General features: G+C 40.5%; 1 long non-coding RNA gene across 2 annotated transcripts in view; it reads left to right on the top strand.

The window, feature by feature from the left end:
- LOC131381752 (uncharacterized) overlaps nucleotides 1-16,154 on the top strand; it is a 96,671-nt gene that overhangs the window by 44,546 nt on the left and 35,971 nt on the right. The window lies entirely within an intron of this gene.

Raw genomic sequence — 16,154 nt, 5'->3', positions numbered from 1 at the left:
TCTCCAACTCAACTAGTTGACAATTGCTGTGAAATACTTTGCTGGGATATTAAATTCTACTTTATTCTTTGTTCTTGCTGTGTTTTTTCTCACTTTGATTTAAGCCCTTGGGCCACCCTTTCTTTAGAGGCAGTTGGTGTTGCAAGACTAAAAGCAGAATTGTCTGAAGTTAACTTCCTTTTGTAGCTTCAGCCTTTGCACCAAAACAAACGCAGCATTTTCTCTTTGACCTGGAAGCCTAAAGGATCCTCAGGAACCACAGATAAAAATTTGATACCTTATCCAAGCCCAAGGGAGCTTATGGTTAGCTTTAAATTGATTTGAAGAAATGATCACAACCCACAACCTCTCTTAAGTATTTGTGATGTGAAATTCCCAGTCTCTAACTCTTTCGCCACTTTCTGCCTTCACGTTGCCCTCCACCCTGATGCCCACTGTGTCTTCTGTGGCCGGCTCTGCACTCCCAAGGAAAGCCAGGCAGGCCCTGTACCTTGGAAATTGAAGGGATCTAGAGGTCATTTGATCCACGCTATCAATTTACAGAGTGAATGGAGAATCCGGCCCACTTTCCTGGGATCACAGGGCTCTGTTCTTTATTGCAGATTCTAGACTAATCCCATGTTTCCCAACTCTCTTCAAGACATATAAAATAACTGGCATTCCAATATGAAGGTAGGTCCTCCAAGGAGACGTGATGCTCTCTAGGTTCAGTATCTTCTGCTCAGTGATACCAGGCACTACTCAATCGGAGAGGGGAAAATGATCATTGGTACATAAGCCATTGGGGTGTTTATCAAAGACTCAGCTCCAATGCCACCACTTCCTCCTACATGGAGACGTTTCTGGCTCCCAGAGTCAGAATTCACTGCTCTCTTGTCCGCATATCCAGAAACCCTTTTCATCATCATGCTGCATTCTAAATAGTGAGGGTGCTCACTGATTTTCACAGAAAACCAGGGTTGTGCTTTATTCATCTTTGTTCTAATCACAGTACTCAGTTCATTCTCTGGCCAGGTGAGATTCTACCTAAAGGCTTGATGAGTAGGATTAAGCTAGTAGAATCTAATTATAGCTCAAATTGCATTTCTGCAATGACAAACTATATAATCAATTTCATAAAATGTTTGAAAGACTGTCATATGAAGCTTAAAACTTAAAGAAAACCCTAACATTAGCGAGCACTTACCATGTGTCAAGTCAGATGCTAAATCCTTTATATGGATGATCTCATTTAATCTTTACAGAAATCTTATGAAGTAGATATCATTATTACCCTCTCTTTACCGAAGAAAAAGCTGAGACACAGGAAGCTGAAATAAATTTGCTCACTCACACGCAGCAGTATGACATTTTGGATTTGTTCCACGTGAAATGAAACACCAAATAGAACATGAATTGAAGATTGGAAACCCCAGGGATTAGGATTTTGGCCTCATGCAAAGAAAATTTCCAATTGTTAGAGCTGTCTTGAGAGGTAATAAGCTCTCTGTTCCTGAAAATAATTTGTAATCCAAGGCTGAGAAATTACTTGACAGGCATATTGTAGGGGAGTTTAAGTATAATACCAGAATATTTAAATGTTTAAAAGAATAATTTTTAATCCTAAAGCAGTGTGATTTATCAACATCATTTTATATATATATATGTGTGTGTGTGTGTGTGTGTGTGTGTGTGTGTGTCTCCTATTCCTATTTTGTATGTCTTTTTGTTAGCTAGACTAACCACTTCTGTGTTTATAGGATCGGTTTTTTTCACTAACTCACAAAGATAGGGGTCAAGCCTGCTATCTGCTACAGCCTCACATAAACACAGAATATTTTGTTGTTACTTTAGCTTTGAAAAACAAAGCTAAGTTTAGCTTAGGGACAGAAAATGATTTTCAGAGAAGCCAAAGCATAGGCCTCTGGGAGCCACAAAACACCATCTCCAGGCACGTGAGAAAGCTGCCTCGGAGCTTCCTTTTGTTGTTGTTGCTGTTTGATTTTGCTCATGTCTTTTCTATTCACCTCAGATGGCGCGCTGCCCGCACAGAGAGGCGCTCCTGGCAGCAATCTTGGAGTTTTTACGGAAATGCCCCTCATCCCTGGACCTCTTCAGAGTGGCTGGTGGCCGACGCCCATTCAAGGGGGCTCTTTCCTCTGCATCCACTTCCTCAGCCTGCCCACTGTTTGCCCGCTCACGGGAAAGGACCAATCAATCAGCACAGAGTGTGCTGTTTATGCGGCCACCTAATGAACTTTTGAACTATATATGCTTTCCAAGAATAACTGTTAAGCACCCCTTGATTATCCTGAACAGGCTGGGCCAGTGTTGTACTCTCTTGCTGAAAGAAAGCAGACTTCTGAGAGGTCCACTTTGTACAGAACCTCAACTTCATCTCAACGAGCAGGTTAATATGACACCCGTGGGCAGGCTGCCCCCGTCACGGCAGCCCTATGCCTGTCCAGGCTGACACTTCATGTTGCTTCAGAAAACCAGGCCCTAAAGTAGACATGGCTGCTAAATGTGTCTCCTGACACACCTACCCCCATTTCAGGCCACTAGTAGAAGAGGCCCCACAACTTCTGCTGAACATTTTTTGAACTGCCTCCTAAATTCCTTTTAATTGGGGAAATAATAATAGCTAATGTTGCTAGAACTCATATATAATGCATTATTGCTGCAATTAGTACTTGGCTTATGTCTTAGTCTATTTTGTGCGATTATAACAGAATATCTGAGACTTAGGTAGTTTATAAAGGACAAAAATTTATTTCTTACGGTTCTGGAGGCTGGGAAGTCCAAGATCAAGTCACCAGCAGGTTTGGTGTCTGGTAAAGGCCTGGTTTCCACTTCCAAGACAGCACCTTGAACGCTGCAACTTCTGGAGGGAGGAACACTGTTTCTCCCGTGGCAGAACAGCCAAAGAGAGTAAACACATTGCTGCAAGCCATTTTTATAACGGCATTAATCAATTTATGAGGGCAGAGCCCTCCTGACCTAAACACCTCCCATTACGCCCCACCTTCCAACACTGTTCCACTGGGAATTAGACTACCAACACATTAATTTGGAGGGGAAAAAGACATTCAAATCATAGCAACATCTTTGAAATAATTGGTGTCTATTATAAAATCCTGTGAGTAGGAATAATTAGCCCACTTTTTAAAAGAAGAAACTAAGAGACATAGAAAAGTTATGACTTTCCTAGTACTGGTTTTAAAATAAAGATTCCAACTCAGGCTCTTTATCTCCAAATGCCAGGCCCTGAATCATTACATATTGCACTGCTTCCTATGATCTTACCTGTCATAGCCTTGGGCAGTGTGATGTCTTAATCAATCTTCTTCTTGTATTTTATTTCTTATTTGTAGTAGTGCCTGCATATTGGATACTGCCCTTGCAAGCAATTCTGAGTGGAGATAATAGTTCTGTCCCAGAGACTGGTACAATAGAAACCATAAATGTATGGAAAGTGTCATTTATCTTGTCACATGGCATCACTACAGAAATGATGTGACTTCTTTTCAGATACAAAATTTCACCTGTTGGAACAGTCTCTGCAGAAAAAAAAAAACTTTTAAAACACCTGGGGGCTTTTAAACATGTGGCTGTACACATAAGTGCACCTTCCTCTATGGTCCTGGGTTGTGATTCCTGATATTAGTGATAGCTATGCTAGAATTTGGGAATGATACTCATTGCAACTAGGAGTGTAGCATTACAGACCTTACTTTAAATGGGACCATATTATTGATGCTTTTAATATTATTTATTTTTATTATCAGAAGTTCTTGCATCTTATTTTTATTTTTTTGGTTCATTTTCTTCCTTGCTTTTTGACTGGCATCAGCCTTTTACTGAGCCTTGAAATTTTCATTTTGGATGAAATGAAACGTTTTGGATCTGCTGTAGAAAAAGCAGATATCCAAGGTGGTTTGAATTCACAACTACAGATATAAGTGGAACACAGGATGAGCAGATCTCCAAGGAATTTAATAATAAAGGTGATAACAGATCAAATATTCATTCCAAATATGATACAGGATGTGATTATTTGCCTTACTAAAAATAGATATTACACACTATGGAAATGAAGAACCTTATTACACTTACTTCTTCTCCAGTCTACCATTACACTCACTGCTTTGAAAACCATATCATACCTACCTTCCAGAAGTTCTGTGTTTTTTCTTTTGCTATAGAATTTAGAGAAACGATGCTATCTTCATCTGAAAAGAGTTCACCTTAACCTACTCAAATCCACTGTGTAAGTTTTAATGGGCTCACCTTGTATCTCTACTTCATCCTTGGAAATTATTTCCATGGTGAATCACTGTTAGTAAAAAGAGTATTTTGTCCTTAAGACAAAAAATAAATAATGGGAAACATTTTGTAAAAGGCAGTGTGATGTGTTGAAATGTGTGCTTGTTTTAGCACCATATGGGTCAACTCTATTATTGTGATGAATTTCTAATGTGTCAACTCAGCTACAATCTTTATCTATTTCAACAAACACTAACCTAGGTGCCAATGTGAAGTGATATTGCAGACATGCTTAAAATTCCTCATCAGCTGTTTTTAAGTTAGTCAAAAGAGAGATTACCTTTGTTGGGCTTGACTTAATCAACGGAACCCAGCTCAGCTACTGTAAAAAGTTTGTGTCCCAGGGAATTCAATCCACCTGTGAAACCCAATTATTTAATAGTTACAGAAAGGATAGTTAACCTCTCAGTTTCTAATTCATAAGATTGAGATTTGTGAAAATAAGTGATAGTATTTATGAACTTGTAGGAACTCAGTAGGTTCTGAACAAATAGACATTAAAATCATAAAAGTTCAAGGTTAGGAATTCAGAAAGAAGCAAAAGAGGTCTCAGTTTAAATTGTAAACTTGTTTAGTGGACTTTAAGTGAGATAGGTACATTTTCTCTAAAAGAGAGAATGAAATCAAGTACATACAAATCCCTTGGGAATATATTTATTCCCCTAAGATTAACACTACAATTCCTTGATTTCATTTTGCTATCCAGGGAAGCTACATAGTAAACATGCTTGGAGACTTCACTTAGACCCTCCATGCTGGGTTGCAATTTTAATGAAGGCAGTCCAGATTTACTTTTCCTATTAGAAAATTGTTTCAGACTGTCTGTTATAACAGATGTAACACAAACAGGGACAGCTGAATAGAAGGCTAAGGGACACACTCATGGTCAAAGTCCATTGCGCATGTGACATTTGCTTGGTGTGAGATGGCATCTCATTGTGGTTTTGATTTGCATTTCTCTAATGACCAGTGATGTTGAGCTTTTGTTCATATGTTTGTTGGCCACATAAATGTCTTCTTTCGAGAAGTGTCTGTTCATATCCTTTGCCTACTTTTTGATGGAGTTGTTTTTTTTTTCTTGTAAATTTGTTTAAATTCCTTGCAGATTCTGGATGTTAGCCCTTTGTCAGATGGATAGATTGCAAAAATTTTCTCCCATTCTGTAGGTGGCCTGTTCACACTGATGATAGTTTCTTTTGCTGTGCAGAAGCTCTTTAGTTTCATTAGATCCCATTTGTCAATTTCGGCTTTTGTTGCCATTGCTTTTGGTGTTTTAGACATGAAGTCCTTGTCCATGCCTATGTTCTGAATGGTATTGGCTAGGTTTTCTTCTAGGGTTTTTATGATTTTAGGCCTTAAGTTTAAGTCTTTAATCCATCTTGAGTTAATTTTTGTATAAGTTGTAAGGAAGGGATCCAGTTTCAGTTTTCCGCATATGGCTAGCCAGTTTTCCCAACACCATTTATTGAATAGGGAATCATTTCACCATTGCTTGTTTTTGTCAGGTTTGTCAAAGATCAGATGGTCATAGAGGTGTGGCGTTATTTCCGAGGCCTCTGTTCTGTTCCATTAGTCTATATATCTGTTTTGGTACCAGTCCCATGCTGTTTGGGTTACTGTAGCCTTGAAGTATAGTTTGAAGTCAGGTAGTGTGATGCCTCCAGCTTTGTTCTTTTTGCTTAGGATTGTCTTGACTCTACAGGCTCTTTTTTTGGTCCCATATGAAATGTAAAGTAGTTCTTTTCTAATTCTGTGAAGAAAATCAATGGTAGCTTGTTGCGGATAGCATTGAATCTATAACTTACTTTGGGTAGCATGGCCATTTTCACGACATTGATTCTTCCTATCCCTGAGCATGGAATATTTTTCCATTTGTTTGTGTCCTCTCTCATTTCCTTGAGCACTGGTTTGTTCCTCTCCTTGAAGAGGTCCTTCCCATCCCTTGTAAGTTGTATTTCTAGGTATTTTATTCTCTTTGTAGCAATTGTGAATGGGAGTTCACTCATGATGTGGCTCTCTGTCTATTGTTGGTGTATAGGAATGCTTGTGAGTTTTGCACATTGATTTTGTATCCCAGGACGTTGCTGAAGTTGCTTATCAGCTGATGGAGATTATGGGCTGAGATGATGGGGTTTTCTAAATATAGAATCATGTCATCTGCAAACAGAGACAATTTGACTTCCTCTCTTCCTGGTTGAATGCCTTTTATCTCTTTCTCTTGCTTGATTGCCCTGGCCAGAACTTCCAATACTGTGTTGAATAGGAGTGGTGAGAGAGGGCATCCTTGTCTTGTGCCAGTTTTCAAAGGGAATGCTTCCAGCTTTTGCTCATTCGGTGTGATATTGGCTGTGGGTTTCTCATAAATAGCACTTATTGTTTTGAGATACATTCCATCAATATCTAGTTTATTGAGAGTTTTTAGCATGAAGGGTTGTTGAATTTTATTGAAGGTGTTTTCTGCATCTGTTGAGATAATCATGTGGTTTTGGCCACTAGTTCTGTTTATGTGATGTATTACATTTATTGATTTGCGTATGTTGAACCAGCCTTGCATTCCAGGGATGAAGCTGACTTGATCATGGTGGGTAAACTTTTTGATGTGCTGCTGGATTCTGTTTGCCAGTATTTTATTGAGGATTTTAGCATTGATATTCACCAGGGATATTGGCCCGAAATTATTTTGTTGTTGTTGTGTCTCTGCCAGGTTTTGGTATCAGGATGATGCTGGCCTCATAAAGTGAGTTAGGGAGGAGTCCCTCTTTTTCTATTGTTTGGAATAGTTTCAGAAGGAATGGTACCCACTTCTCTTTGTACCTCTGGAAGAATTCAGCTGTGAGTTCATCTGGTCCTGGGCTTTTTTAGGTTGGTAGCCTATTAATTACTGCCTCAATTTCAGAACTTGTTATTGGTATATTCAGGGATTTGACTTTTTCTTGGTTTAGTCTTGGGATGCTGCATGTGTCCAGAAATTTATTCATTTCTTCTGGATTTTCTAGTTTATTTATGTAGAGGTGTTTATAGTATTCTCTTATGGTAGTTTGTATTTCTGTAGGATCAGCGATGATATCCCCTTTACCATTTTGTCTCATGTCTATTTGATTCTTCTGTCTTTTCTTCTTTAGTCTGGCTAGCAGTCTATCTATTTTGTTAATCTTTTCAAAAACTAGTTCCTGGGTTCACTGATTTTTTAAAGAGTTTTTCATGTCTGTATCTCCTTCACTTCTGCTCTGATCTTAGTTATTTCTTGTCTACTGCTAGCTATTGAATTTGTTTGCTCTTGCTTCTTTAGTTCTTTTAATTGTGATGTTAGGGTGTCAAATTTAGATCTTTCCTGCTTTCTGCTGGGGGCATTTAGTGCTATAAATTTCCCTCTAAACACTGCTTTAGCTGTGTCCCAGAGATTCTGATACATTGTGTCTTTGTTCTCATTGTTTTCAAAGAACTTATTTATTTCTGCCTATATTTCATTATTTCCCCAGTAGTCATTCAGGAGCAGGTTGTTCAGTTTCCATGTAGTTGTGCAATTCTTAATCCTGAGTTCTAATTTGCTTACAGTATGGTCTGAGAGACTGTTATGATTTCTGTTTTTTGCATTTGCAGAGGAGTGTTTTACTTCCAATTATGTGGTCAATTTTAGAATAAGTGCAATATGATGCTGAGAAGAATGTATATTCTGTTGATTTGGGGTGAACAGTTCTGTAGATGTCTATTAGATACACTTGGTCCAGAGCTGAGTTCAAGTCCTGAATATCCTTGTTAATTTTCTGTCTCTTTGATCTGTCTACTATTGACAGTGGGGTGTTAAAGTTTCCCACTATTTTTGTGTAGGAGTCTAAGTCTCTTCGTCATTCTCTAGGAACTTGCTTTATGAATCCGGGTGCTTCTGTATTGTGTGCATATATATTTAGGACAGTTAGCTCTTCTTGTTGCATTGATCCCTTTTCCATTATGTAATGCCCTTCTTTGTCTCTTTTGATCTTTGTTGGTTTAAGGGCTGTTTTATCAGAGACTAGGATTGCAACCCTTGTTTTTTTTCTGCTTTCCATTTGCTTGGTAAATGTTTCTCCATCCTTTTATTTTGAGCCTATGTGTGTCTTTGTACATGAGATTGGTCTTCTGAATACAGCACACTGATGGGTCTTGACTCGTTACCCAATTGCCAGTCTGTGTCTTTTAATTGGAGCATTTAGCCCATTTACGTTTAAGGTTAATATTGTTATGTGTGAATCTGATGCTGTCATTATGATGCTAGCTGGTTATTTTGCCCTTTAATTGATGCAGTTTCTTCATCATGTCAATGGTTCTTACAATTTGGTATGTTTTTGCAATGGCTGGTACCAGATTTTCCTTTCCATGTTTAGGGCTTTCTTCAGGATCTCTTGTAAGGCAGGCCTGGTGGTGACAAAATCTCTCCACATTTGCTTGTCTGTAAAGGATTTTATTTCTCCTTCACTTATGAAGCTTAGTTTGGCTGGATATGAAATTCTGGGTTGAAAATTCTTTTCTTTAAGAGTGTTGAATATTGGCCCCACTATATTCTGGCTTGTAGGATTTCTGTAGAGAGATCTACTGTTAGTCTGATGGGCTTCCCTTTGTGGGTAACCCGACCTTTCTCTCTGGCTGCCCTTAACATTTTTTCCTTCATTTCAGCCTTGGTGAATCTGACGATTATGTGTCTTGGGGTTGCTCTTCTCGAGGAGTATCTTTGTGGTGTTCTCTGTATTTCCTGAATTTGAATGTTGGCCTGTCTTGCTAGGTTGGAGAAGTTCTCCTTGATAATACCCTGAAGAGGGTTTTCCAACTTGGTTCCATTCTCCCCGTTACTTTCAGGTACACTAATCAAATGTAGGTTTGGTCTTTTCACACAGTCCCATATTTCTTGGAGGCTTTGTTTGTTCCTTTTCATTCTTTTTTTCTGTAATCTTGTCTTCACACTTTATTTCATTAAGTTGATATTCAGTTTCTGATATCCTTTCTTCTGCTTGATCAATTCAAATATTGATACTTGTGTATGCTTCACGAAGTTCTCTTGCTGTGCTTTTCAGCTCCATCAGGTCATTTATGTTATTCTCTAAACTGGTTATTCCAGTTAGCACTTCCTGTAACCTTTTTTCAAGGTTCTTAGTTTCCTTGCATTGGGTTAGAACATGCTCCTTTGTTATTACCCACCTTTTGAAGCCTACTTCTGTCAATTCATCAAACTCATTCTCTGTCCAGTTTTGTTCCCTTGCTGGTGAGAGTTGTGATCCTTTGGAGGAGAAGAGACATTCTGGTTTTCGGAATTTTTAGCCTTTATGCGCTGGATTTTCCTCATCTTCGTGGATTTATCTACCTTTGGTCTTTGATGCTGGTGACCTTTGGATGGGATTTTTGTGTGGATAATTTTTTTGGTTGAAGTTGATGCTATTCCTTTTTGTTTGTTACTTTTCCTTCTAACAGTCAGGCCCCTCTGCTGCAGGTCTGCTGGAGTTTGCTGGAGGTCCACTTCAGACCCTGTTTGCCTGAGTATCACCAGTGGAGGCTGCAGAACAGCAAAGATTGCTGTCTGTTCCTTCCTCTGGAAGCTTTGTCCCAGAGGGTCACCTGCCAGATGCCAGCTGGAGCTCTCCTGTATGTGTCTGTTGACCCCTGCTGGGAGGTGAGATGTCTCCCAGTCAGGAGGTATGGGGGTCAGGGACCAACTTAAGGAGGCAGTCTGTCCCTTAGCAGAGCTCGAGCTTTTTTTTTTTTTTTTTTTTGAGACAGAGTTTCCTCTGTTACCCAGGCTAGAGTGATTGGTGTGATCACAGCTAATTGCAGCCTCACCTGCCTTGGCTCAAAGGATCCTCCCACATCATCCTCCTGATCAGCTGGGACTACAGGCACACTCCACCATGCCAAGACAATTTTTTTATTTTTGGTCAAGATGGGGGGTCTCACTTTGTTGCCAAGATGGTCTTGAACTCCTTGGCTCAAGCGATCCCTCTGCCTCAGCCTTTCGAAATGTTAGGATTACAGGTATGGCTACTGCTCCCAGCCACAATTCATATATTCTTGCATTCAATTATACAACTGTTTATTTATGCAAATTTTTTTAAAGGAGCAGTTAGCATGATCCTGGCAGGTGAAGTGAAGGCATGAGGTGGGGATTGGAGGAAAGTGACCTATAGATAAACATCAACCATAAAGGAGGCAACAAAATGCTTGAATTTGACAAGTGTGCTTTGTATACATGGAATGAGGTCTAGACATCAGCATTTTATGATGCTTCCCAGTAAATCTGTTGCTCTCTCAATTTTGAGAACCATGCTAGTTCTTCAACACATAGACATATGAACACAGGATACAGTCCCCAGGGTACGAGTGAGGGTCTGGAGCAAACTGCTTGAGTTCAACGTCTCATCCATCCTTACCATTTGCATAACCCTGAATATGTCCCTTTGTTTTAATAACTCCATCTAAAAATAGAGGATAATGCCATGTCCCTTATACAAGGGACTCTTGAGAAAACAAAAAGTTGAAATTACTTTTAGCAATATTTGGCCCATTGCAAGTCCCTGATAAATGTGTAGATGAGAGGAAAATAAAGCGCAGCTCCCTGATGACACCACAATGGCAAAAACCATCTGGTGGAAACAGGTTTTCTAGACCTGTGCTTTGCAACCAGTTACCTTTCAGCTGTCGTCTGATTAACAAGAAACTCTTTCTATGTTTGACTGTCTTAGATACTTGATATACCCTCTAGTACCTTGAGTTAACAATAAGGTATTGTGAACTTAAAAATTTGTCTGTTAAAAGAGTATGTCTCATGCTGTGTTCTTATCACACATGTACACAAAGGGTTACAGTGAAACTTTTAAAGGCAATGAAAATGTTTTTTACCTTGATTGTGGTGAAGGATGATAACATGAGTCTACACACATGTCCAAGCTCACCAAATTGTACACATTAATCATGTGCAACTTTTTATATACTAATTATGCTTCAGTAAAGCTGGGGAAACAAAACCAAACAGAACAATACTCCCTTGGCTGTCCTACTTTGTCCAAATTACAAATTACTTTTTGTCCCTGGCTCTTCAAATGAGCTGTTAGAATGGAGAACCCCTGCTGAGGGTGGAAAATTCTAATAGAAACATAATGGAGCCAGAGCAAACTGTAATCTCTGCCTGGCTACAGACCTGGATGGGGATTTTGGAACAGCTGGAACAATTTGTAAGTATGCTCACATGATGAGAAAATTGTCCTGCAGAAGTCCAGGAAGAGTGCACCATCTGTTTAAGGTGAAACCTCAACTGGAATTTGTCTTATAAGCAATTCTTGCACACTTGTGTTGTTGCCTCTTGTTTTTTGCCATACATGGTTTAGTACTAAATATGAGATAAATATTATTATTTTCATATTACAAGAAGAGAAAACCATGGCCCAAAGAAGCAATGTCCCACCAGGTGTGTGCCCACCCCCTACCATACACTCAGGGCACCCGATGAGCCAGGTGTCACAGCACCTGATTCAAGGCCTTAGCTCTGAAGCATCCATAATTTTAGCCCTATATATATGCAGCTGTTTTTCTCCCCCCATGACCCTTTGAGATTAATTTTTTAGCCATTTCTTTCAGATTCAACTGTGCTTTATTCTTCAGATTAAGCACTAAATACCATTTCCTTTGATCCAAATTGACTCCTATTCATCAGAATTCTGGTCCTCCATCCCCCAGGCTTCATCATGTAGAACTTCTCTCAGTTTGGTTTGAAACCCAGATCCTATTATCCCAAACCCTTCCGTGTGGATGGGAGCCTCATTGGTGTTCTCTGGCACAAGGATCTGGAACTGATTATTTGCTAATTATGACATGGGTGTTAAACCCAAACCTTCTAATTTATTTAATCAAGATAGACAAAACTTTACTGTAATAAAACAACCCCAGACTCTTAGTGGTTTCAATAACAAATGCTTAATTCTTTCTCATCCTATGTGTCCCCCAAGAGCAGCTTATGTGCTTGGTTCACAGGTAATATAGCATGTTTGGACTGGGCGTTTTTGTTTTTGTTTTTTTCGTTCATACCAGAGAATAGATTTTAAATGGTCCACCTGGAATAGAAAAGTCAAATAAGGATAAGCTCTGGATAGGGCCTGGATTAAGTACCAGAGATAGATGAAAACATGCATTTTAAAAGCAGAGTTGTACACAGGTCACCATGCTGAGAATGTTATCAGAATTTAAGGGACACATTTCAAGATCACCAGTTCCTGAGTTAAAAAAGGAACAACATAGTAGCAACTGAGTGACCTGTAATGGATTTTAGAAACCTCACTTGGCCAATAATATTCTTCAGGGTCAAGACCTGCCCAGTGGGGTGTCACTGTTGCTTAAAGGTCACCATCCTCAGAGACTAATGCCTAATTCCTTTTAGTACTTTCTCTGTTGTGTGACTTAAGAAGCCAAGCAAAATGGAAGGAAGCTAACCTCTACCATGAGCAAGATAATTTTCAAGTAGACTCTTATTTAATTGTGACTACAGTCATTCTAGTAGTTATTGGCTTATCTGAAAACATATACACACACACACACACAGAGAGAGAGAGAGAGAGAGAGAACAGAAGTTCATGAAAAATATAGGTATCAAGCAACTGGGGTTTGAACCTGGGTCAGTTCAACTCTAGATAAGTCAAGCGCTGCCCCCTTCACCATGCTGTCTTCCATTCTGGGACTTATGAGGTGGGTCCAGGATAACAGGTAATGATGATGCTCAGTATTAGGTAATGGTGCTCATTAACAGGTGATGATGCTCAGTTACTATCAGGTGAAGACTCCTGTACATAGCAATGCAAATGCAAGCTCCTCCAATGATCCTGATGATGTTGTTCAAGAAAAGCTGGCAAGGTATCTGCTGCCATAAGGGCTTCCCTCAAAGTGTGCCCAGCCTTGGCTATAATCACCAGAACCCAGGAAGATTGCATGGGCTGTCAGCTCAGAGTTTTCACTCACAAGTATCGTCATATCTTAATTTCTACTTGTCTAGAAGGCAGAGTTTAAGATGTTCTCTCAAGGGGTCTTTGAGTAAATTAGTGCCCATTACCCTGCAGTGACATGCATTTTGCTCATAATAAATGCATATTGAAACATCGAACAGTCTCCTGCCTCCAGGATTTGTCAAGCTACCCTACTCCTTTGCATTGTGCCTAAACCAATTTTAGTTGTGGCCACTTTGATCAGGTTAGACTCCTGCTGAAATGTGTCCAATAATCTGCTGTTGACCTCATTGCTCCCTTCTCCACTGGCATCTGTTTTTTGCCTCTCCCTGTGTTCTTTCCAGCTTGAGTCCTCTACCCCATGCCTTCATCCATCTGTCTTTCAGATATGTGTCTCTCCTTCCTCCCTGCCCTCGCACCTGTTATTGCCACCTTTCAGCTTACCCAAATAGAATATACTCATTTGGAACAATCACAGGAAGTTCCTAGTGACATCTCATTCCTCTCTGCTCTTATGGTTGGAACTGATGGCTTTAAAATTTACCTTAAACTACATTGGGATAGATATAGAAACACAGAAGTAAAAGTACAAGTAGAAATAGAAATAGAAATACATATGCATATACATATAGGAAGCCAGCTGCCATATCATGAGGACATTCTAGCAGCTCAGTGGAGAGGTTTCTTTGGCAAGAAACCGAGTCTTCCTGCCAGTTGCCAATGCCAACTTGCCAGCCATGAGGGGCCACACCTTGGAATCAGATCTTCCAAATCCAGTCCAGCCTTCAAATGGCCGCAGCCCAGCTGTCCTCTGACTGATATCTCATGGGATACTAGCAGCCAGAGCCAACCAATCAGGTAGCCCTGAATTCCTGACCCTCAGAAACTGTGCGACATAATACATGTTCATTTATTTTGTTAGAATCACTAAGTTCTGTGGTAATATACAAATAGCAATGGATCACTAACATAAATGTCTAGAGTTCACTAGGGACCAGCTGTATGCCTAGCCATTTGCTAACTGCTTTACCTACCTCGTTCTATTCATTCTTACTCCACTTCAGAAAAGGACTGGAGTGTCTCTATATCCATTTTCCAGATGTGGATGCCAGGACCAAGAGATGTTAGGCAACCTATCCAAGAATCCAAAATGATGCCAAGGCCCAGAGAATGGTGAGGAGACTCTTACTTACCATCCGGCTCTCAGTGTTACCTTGGTAGCTCATACTGGGGCTTTAAAGGCCATGTAACTGGCCGGGTGTTGTGGCTCATGACTGTAATCCCAGCACCTTAGGAGGACAAGGTGCGTGGATCACAAGGTCAGGAGTTCAAGACCAGACTGGCCAAGATGGTGAAACCCCGTCTCTACTAAAAATACAAAAATTAGCCAGGCGTGATGGCATGCACCTGTAATCCCAGCTACTAGGGAGGCTGAGGCAGAGAATTGCTTGAACCTGGGAGGTGGAGTTTGCAGTGAGCCAAGGTCACTCCGCTGCACTCCAGCCTGGGCGACAGCGAGACTCCATATCAAAAAATAAATAAATAAATAAATAAAAATTGCCGTGTAGTTTCTGCCAATAATTTATACTTTTCTGTTTTTTTTCTTCTAGTTCAAAGTGAACCCTTTGAAGGCAGTGTTCTTTCTTAGATACCCTTATTTAATGCTTGAGTTTATGACATGCCTCAGGTTACAGAGGTATGGAGTGGCCTTGCTAAGACCTTTGCTCTGTGTGTATGTGTGTGTGTGTGTGTGTGTGTGTGTGTGTGTCCCTCACATTGTTGAAGTCACAGATTCAAAGGCACTTTGCAGTCTGTGAAATACTATAAATGTATTAAAAACCTCTGCATGCTGGAGTCTTTGAGTATCCCTCCCCAAAACCGCACAATTCTTCTCTTCCAAAATCTAAGTGATTTAAGAAGTAAAACCAGATAAGCATAGAGGCCCAGACAGAAGCTTTGTTGCCACCAAAGCCTGGAAGGCTTAGCTTGCTGTCAGCGCAAGATAGGTGAGCTCACTGAATTTATAGAAACAGGCAGTGTCTCAACCTGGGTTCCCCACAAGTCAGAAGCCATGACAAGGATTGGATGTAGGCTGATTATCTTGGAGATGATTCCAGGAAGCAAAAATGAGGGTGGGTGGGGAATGAGACTAGGGAGGAGAAAAAGCTGGCATAAAAGTGTCTTATCAAGGTCAGTTCTAATGGAGGCGTGATTGTTCCAAACACCCTGAAAAAAATAATGCACGCTTACAGAATTGTCATCTTAAGGAGGGGAAGCTGGAGCATAAAGCCACTGGCTCCTTTTCCCATGGACTAAGGGTTGCCTACAGAGATTTAACTGCCCAGCGTTTCTTTCTTTATTCTTGACGAGACAGTGCCTTGTTCTGTTGCCCAAGCTGGAGTGCAATGGCGCCATCATAGCTCATTACAACCTTGGCCTCCTGGGCTCAAGGGATCTTTCTGCCTCAGCCTCCCAAGTAGCTGGGACTACAGGAGCACACCACCATGCCTGGCTAATTTGTTAAATGTTTCATAGAGAAGGGATCTCACTATATTAACCAGCTGGTTTCAAATTCCTGGACTCAAGCGATTCTTCCACCACAGTCTCCTGAGTAGCTAGGACCACACGTGTGAACCACCATGCCTGGATATGCCCATCATTTCTGCTGCACAAGTTTGTTGGCCAAACAGGCTCATTCAGCTTCAGAGAGTCCCAGAGGCAAAAAGTGGCAAGACTTGCAAGGTGTCTTGGAGGCAGGATTCTGCCGTACTAGTCTGAACTTGAATTACTGCAGCTGTGAGCCAAAAAGATGGGGTGCAGAAATCAGAAACCTCTGCCACAGCAGACTTCTGCACACGGCCCATTGCCAGGTGAGAATGGACCAGAAAGGTGCCTCTC

Source organism: Hylobates moloch, unplaced genomic scaffold (genome assembly GCF_009828535.3).
Source record: "Hylobates moloch isolate HMO894 unplaced genomic scaffold, HMol_V3 SCAFFOLD_17, whole genome shotgun sequence".
Classification (NCBI taxonomy): domain Eukaryota; kingdom Metazoa; phylum Chordata; class Mammalia; order Primates; family Hylobatidae; genus Hylobates; species Hylobates moloch.
This window is presented reverse-complemented; position numbering and strand designations above follow the sequence as displayed.